This window comes from Eschscholzia californica, unplaced genomic scaffold, assembly GCF_041429995.1.
Source record: "Eschscholzia californica isolate CP2 unplaced genomic scaffold, dmEscCali1.0.p SCAF_12, whole genome shotgun sequence".
Lineage (NCBI taxonomy): Eukaryota > Viridiplantae > Streptophyta > Magnoliopsida > Ranunculales > Papaveraceae > Eschscholzia > Eschscholzia californica.
This window is the reverse complement of record NW_028238221.1, coordinates 127501-135000: the sequence shown is the minus strand read 5'-3', so window position 1 is coordinate 135000 and position 7500 is coordinate 127501.

The following is a 7500-nucleotide window of genomic DNA, read 5'->3' as shown; positions in this document are numbered from 1 at the left end:
CATGTCACGGCCCTGGTGAGGCTCGGACGGCACGGGACGCGCATGGGACGGCACGGGACGGCCTGGGACGGCCTTTGTGAGGCTCGGACGGCACGGGACGCGCATGGGACGGCCTTGGCGAGGCTCGGGACGGCATGGGACAGCACGGGACGGCCTCGGCACAGCTCGGACGGCACGGGACGCGCATGGGACGGCCTTGGCGAGGCTCGGGACGGCATGGGACAGCACGGGACGGCACGGGACGGCCTCGGCACAGCTCGGACGGCACGGGACGGCCTTGGCGAGGCTCGGGACGGCATGGGACAGCACGGGACGGCACGGGACGGCCTCGGCACAGCTCGGACGGCACGGGACGGCCTTGGCGAGGCTCGGGACGGCATGGGACAGCACGGGACGGCACGGGACGGCCTCGGCACAGCTCGGACGGCACGGGACGGCCTTGGCGAGGCTCGGGACGGCATGGGACAGCACGGGACGGCCTCGGCACAGCTCGGGACGGCACGAGACGCGCATGGGACGGCCTTGGTGAGGCTCGGACGGCACGGGACGCGCATGGGACGGCCTTGGTGAGGCTCGGACGGCACGGGACGCGCATGGGACATCATGGGACGCACATGGGACACCTTATGGGGATCATCAAGGGACGTTGCACGGGACATTCTTTCCCACGAAGGGCATTTACATGGGACATCTTAGGAGTCGAGAGCCGGCACATGGGACAACGTAGTTCACACGCACGGAACACTTTACTTTCGTTTGGAACGTCGTGGGATCTTTATGTCCCCATTAGCACCGAACCTTTAACATGCTAGGAAGCTATGTTCGATCTTCTCGAAGTGTCGATGGAACTTCGATGGATACACATCCGATCCGATGTTATGATGATGTACTTTCTCCGAGATCGATGTTGGGGCCGTATTCCGATGTCATGATGATGTACTTGAAGGAGTTGAAGGAGATGTCCTTCGACCAAGGTGACAATGCGAACAATTTGTCGGATAGGACAATTGATGTGGAAGATCATCAAGTCCGATTGATTTAGGGATCGTAGAGTTGTAGCTAGAGACCAACTACGATCGTCGAATTACGAAGTAATTCGCGGCTAACTTCGATCGGATCCTACAACGGGTTACACATAAGAGTGACAAATTGATCTAGGATATGACTAGTGGGAGTGAGATATAATCATGGGAGTGTCCCATAAACATATCTCATAGGCCTAAAAAGGAATTAGGCAAAGATAGTACAAAAAGGCCAAAAGCAGGGTTTTTGGGCCTAGGCCGATTCGGGCACTTTTAGGGCTCGGATTGGGCTGATTTTTGGAGGGACGTTTCCTTATGTTATGAACATTAAATCTGCCAATTTTGGCTGGGTTTGGACGTCATCTCCTTAGGGAATTGAGAAAATACCAATAGTTGCTATTTTCGACTATTTCCCTAAATCTTATTCTAAAGGGTGTTTTGGGAAACCTAAAAGGAGGTGGATTCTTATTAGGGTTCTATATAAACACTCTTAGGGCAGAGAATAAGGTGTGGAATTTCTCTCTAAGCTTTCTTACTCTACCACATCAAGTAGAGAGGAGAAAGTGAGCTAATTCCCATTAACTATCTATCTAGTCAAGCAAGAAGAAGGTCTTCTTATTATCCAACCACCATTGGTGTGCTAGCTATACAACAAGGTGGGAGATCAAATTGATTGCTCGTGTCCCAAGTAGAGGAGCTACACTTGAAGCTCTTGGTCTTCTTCAATCAATTCAACTAGTTTGAGGGAAAAGCGATTAAGGTAATCCACTATCTCCATTAGATTAATTACTAGTTTTGCATGTGATCCTGGGAATACTAGTGTAGACATTAGATGTCATATTTCCGCTATAAACACTAGTAGAAGGGTATAAAACCCTACAGTGGCGTCAGAGCCTCTTGCTATTAACTAGTTTTTACTAAGAATCGAACTAGTTCATATTAGATATAATTGATAGTTTGATAAATTGAGTTTATAAAAATATTTTAAAAGTGTTTTAAAACTATTTAAACTCACAATTTGATAATATTGAATGGGATTCAATGAATTTCAAATTAAGAATCAAATTGATGATTAAAAGTGTTTTAAAACTCAATTAGATTGAATTTCGGACTAATCCATGCTTGATTAAGTTGATAGTTATGTTTAAAAGAGTTTTAAACATAAGAAATTGATTGATTTTGAATGGGATTCAAGAATTTTTCAAATAGATTTCAAAATTGTTCTTTGAAAAAGTTTTCAAAAACCTAGACTTTGATCCAAAATTGGTTTGATTAAGAGTTGTTTTCAAGTTTTGGAAACTTTTGAAAAACAAAGATTTTTGGAATTTTAGAAGTGTTCTAAAAAGAAGTGTTTTGAGTTTTGGGAAACTCTCAAAACAAAATTTGGAAATTTTAAAAGTTTCTACAAGTTTTGTAAAAATTTTAGAAGTGTTCTAAAAGATTTCAAAATTTTAAGAAAAGTTTTAAATTTGGAAAATAGCAACTTAGAGTTGCAAAAGAAAAAAAAAAAAAAAAAAATTTTTGGAAACTAGGGTTTTGAAAAACCCTAGTGTCCGGCCAGGAAGCTTCCTGGCCGGACCGGGAGCTCCTGGATGCGTCCTCTGGACGCATCCAGAGCAGCTGCTGAGACGCGTCTAGGACGCGACCAGCAGCTGCGACAGAAGCTTCTGGACGCGTCTTGAAGACGCGTCCAGAGCAGCTGTTGGGACGCGTCTTGGAGACGCGACCAGCAGCTGCGGAGGGAGCTTCCTGGACGCGTCTAGGACGCGTCCAGAGCACTCGACCAGACGCGTCTTGGAGACGCGTCTGGGAGGTTCTGGGTGTCTCGGACTAGTCCGAGACACCTAGTGCTGGTCCGGTCCAGCATCAGACACGTCTAGGACGCGTCTGGTACATGGACTAGCGTCCTGGCTCCGGCCAGGACGAGACCAGGCCTTGATAGGCTTCGGCCAGGACATGCCGGCCTATGGGCCGTGCTATGTCCGGACCTTGTCCGAGCCCTTTTCTGGGCTTGGGCCGGGACTTGTCTAGGACTTGTCCCGGGCTTTTTCGAGGCTTTTCGGACCACAAAAAGGAACCATCATTCGAGTGGGAGTTTTTGCCAAAATTTCTTCCGATTCCAACCAAATAATTCCAAAATCAATCCGGGCCATCCAGAAGGCCAAAACGGATTTCTCTTTAAATTGATTTATGAAATCATTAAGAATCGAACCAATGTTTTTCCGAAATTGACCCGGGCTTTCAAAACCCGAAACGGAGTTTTTCTTAAAGATGATTTTAGAAATCATAAAAGATAAAACCGGAACGCACCACTAGTTGAATTCTTCGAATTTAGACTTAAGGTCCGTAATGTGACATGTGATGTCAACAAAAGTATCTCCCAAGATAATCATGCATATATAATTCTTAGCCTTGATATATTATATGATTGCATGTGATGTGAATGCGGGAAACTAGTATGGCCATAGATTTATATCTTTATTCTTGTTTTAAGCACGGATGGGTGCATGCTTTGTAATTAATTTTAATTTCAAGTTTATACGATCTGCGAATCGTTAGAGTCTTGTAATTAGAGTTTAGGGTCAATGAGTCCATTGAAGAAAACTCAAGGATGGAATCCAAAGGCGAGTGGGAGAAATCAATGGAGGTTCAAGGATGGAGATCTAGACGAACCAAAAGGCGAAACAAGAAGAAAACCAAAGGAGATTAGATCTTCTAGGTTAGGGGCCATACTAGGATCCATGTCTGCTTGATTTACTTTCTCGCGCGCATTTACTTACTTATTTACGCTTTATGTCGTGGATGTTAGTTAGGCTAAATAGTTCACTATAACAAACGCCAGACTAGCGTAAAAGTCCCCAAAAGTAATCTTGAGTAATCGCCTATCCAGATTAAGACACTCGTTGCGCCCTTGTTCGAGGAAGGTGGGTCGGCCTTCGCAGAGTACCTCCTCTACCTTGGGACAATGCGGGTAGGTCTATAGAAGAGGCCTACACGTCTAAATGGTTCTACTCAACGAGATCAGCAAGAGAGTCTTGGATACTCGAGGCAAAAGGATAGATTAGTCATTCATTAATGAAATCTATCAACCAAGAGTCATAAGGTATGATCAGTGAAGTAGTTCACTCACCCGGAACGACGGAGTCAAAGGGTAGGGCCTTCGTCCGCTTTACTCCGAAGAACTGGGGTCTTGGAATCACTTATTCAATCGGGGACGATTTTTATTGAATAATGTGGGAAAACTAAGTTTTTCAAAATGATAACGAGTTTAAAACTTTGCCATTTCTTTATGTAGTTTTAAGATGACACAAACGATTTCAACATTGAATCACACCTAAGGGAGGTGTTGATCCACTTCCTAGAATGGAAGAATGAATCCGAGAATAATTCTCAGATTCAAAAGGAAGGTCACTAGAATACCCAATCCCAATGTTGACTCATACAAGAGAAGGTCAAAAGCCATTTGCAAGCAATCGTATAACATTCTCTTTGGAAGAATAATGAATGCTAGCATAACCATTAAGACAAACTGAGGAAGAATTTCCCACAGAAGTCATAAATGGAGAGGTACGAGACCTCCAAGGCAATCTGAAAGTCATCCTAACGGAAGACAACAGAATACATCTATCACCCAATTCAATATTGATTGAACAAAGATAGATAAGACCTTAGATGAGTCACTCAGGTTGTTACAAACAAACTGAGCAGAACATACGGGAATATCCAGTCTAAGAAAGGTTCTTGAGATTTGGTACAAAGAATCTAAGAAACAGATTCAAAAGGGCAAAAGGATCAGTCAAGTGAGACAAACATTTGATCAAAGAAAAGCAGCTACCGAGTACATGGTCAAGAGTATTTCTCATTACTGTGAATGTTTCTGAACAATGGCTAGACCATTTAAAAGGAAACTACCTTTAGCACTTGGAGGACAAAAGGAATGGAATTATGAATTCCGATTCCGTATCCTTGTTAACAAAGTTAAAAACAAGTATCGTAAAATTCCTTCATCAGGTATTTAAGACCAGATGAGCGGCTCAGTGGGAGCTCAAGGAAATCACATACTTGACTAAAAGAAGTAAAGATCCAAGAGGGAGCAGAAGCAGTGATGCTAGGGATGCTGAAAGGGATCGAAGTCTTCTTTTAGACACTGATCTAGCTTAGAACTTAATAGTGATTATTTTGTTCTTCTAGAAACGTCTGATGTTTTAAACCAGTGATAAAATTAACTGAAGGTTAACATTGATAATGGCTAAAATCAAGAGATTCAAACTCATTAAACTTCAGCATTGTAAATTGGGTCTTAAGGACTAATTGACAAAGTCACCCTTTTCAAAAGGCATAAAGACTAGTAATCTATTAGGACTCATACGGTGTTATGCAGACCTATAAGTTTACTTGCAGAAGCTAACGAGAGAAACTTCAAATACGTACTCTGACAACTTCATGAAGTATGGAAACGTACAAATCATAAAGTATAAGTCAGAATGTTTGAAAGGTTCAAACAAAGTACAAACCGAAGTAAAGAATCACTTTGACAAGATAGTGAAAACTTGAGTCAAACACTTGATAACCATCAAAGGAGTTGAGAAACAGTTTCCCAACTCTGCTCCATGGAACACATCCGACGGATGGTGGATTCAGTGGGAGCAATCGAACATTGCTATGCATAATTCGATCAAAGATGGGTTTAAGCCAGTCTTCCGAATATTTTGGGACATATTCTATAAACGATTGTTTTCACACTTACCAAAATTCCGTCTAAAGCTAAATTTGTAAAAGCATTACAAAACTAGCTAATATCTGACGCAATTTCTTTTTTAAAAGAAATTTGGGCTTCTTCCATAACCAATCAAGAGAACAAAGTGTTTGTTGCTCATGATAGTATTCTTCTAATAATTAGCACACCTAGTAGTCTGGGAGAAAACACTAATTATTACAAGAATAAGTGGGAGAAAAGTACAAGTCGATTTAATTCGATCATGAGAAAAATCATGGAGGGTCATGAAGAACAATCATGAAACTTGTACAAGTCGATTAAATTCGACCAAGAGCAACAAACTGCGACTCCTTGGAAAAGGAAAGGTTAAAGATATAATCTTACAAACCCACCGCACAAAAGCGAATGTCATTCGCCGGAGAACTCTCAAAACAAGTGAAAGTGTCTCTAAAGGAATATCTCAAAGTAGTTGAGAAAATTCCAAATTGTTGTTCAAAAGCCCTAAAAGGTCAAATCTCAAAGACACAGAAAATAAAGGTTTTTTCTGAAGAGATAAAAGACCTGCGCAGAAACGGAAACTGACTCTAGATTTTGGCTAGAAGCCAAAATCATCGTGGAATCCATATCTCGTCAAGACATGAAGCTTGATAATTTAAGTCAACAGAAGACCTAAATTGGTTTTCCAAAATAGAAAACTGAGAAGGATGGAAACATTCATGTTTCCCGAAACGAGACAAGAAGAATAAAGATTCTTCCAATCAAGTTATGTCCACAAGCATGCTTAAGAAATCTATCGACGGATTAAAAGCACGCAAGAGTTAGAATCTTCGATTCAAAAGGCAATCAAAGAAGTTTGATTCCTGAGGAATGAAGAAAATCTTGAATCACGAAATTTCAAGAAGGTAAGTGGGAGTAAACAAACCTTCCGGGTCCGTATGCAGAGTACATACAAAAGATTGAGTACGACATAAGGTGTTGTATAACAGTAACGAACTGACTCAATAAAGGACCACACACAAAAGGATAAAATGCCATTTTGGGCATCTAAAGATCTATAAGCATAGATCAAAAGGATGATAGGATTAGAGAGACTCAGTACGCTGAGATGCTTGAGATCCGAAACAGAAAATCTAAGACTCGGAAAGTCTAAAAGAATTTCGACCCAAAAACTCATGACAGAGGGCGTTGCAAAAATCGGAGTCTGAAAAGACACCGATGAGCTAGCACGCATGAGAGAGACATTTATGTTCGAAAACATAAAGTCAATCATGTTGGACATGATTAGCATTTAAACATCCGAATTCGGATTGGAAAACCGAAACACTACTTAGTACATCCTAGAAGGCTAAAGGATGAAGTAGTACAAAATTGAACATGTCATCGTAGCAAACTTTCAGACATGGAAGGAAAGTAGGCTAAAAGTGTTTAAGCCGGGAACTGTTGCAAATACTACATAAAGAATTAAAAGCCTTAACTCTAGTAAAAGTTATTAGAAATTATCAAGGTTGAAGATAACCGTCTTCAAATTAATTGATAATTAGCAAAGTTTAAAACCGACTACCACGGTAGTCAAACTGAACTGTCACCTAAGACATAGTATGAGATTCATACACAGTCTAAGGCATGAGGTATAATTTTAAACCTCGACGAGTAAAACTGAGTGGGTAAAAAGAGTTTTACGGAAGAGGCTCAGATTTACAACTCTCGTTATCAGAAATAATAGAGTTATTTCACAAGTCGTCTAAATTTGGTTTAGTATTT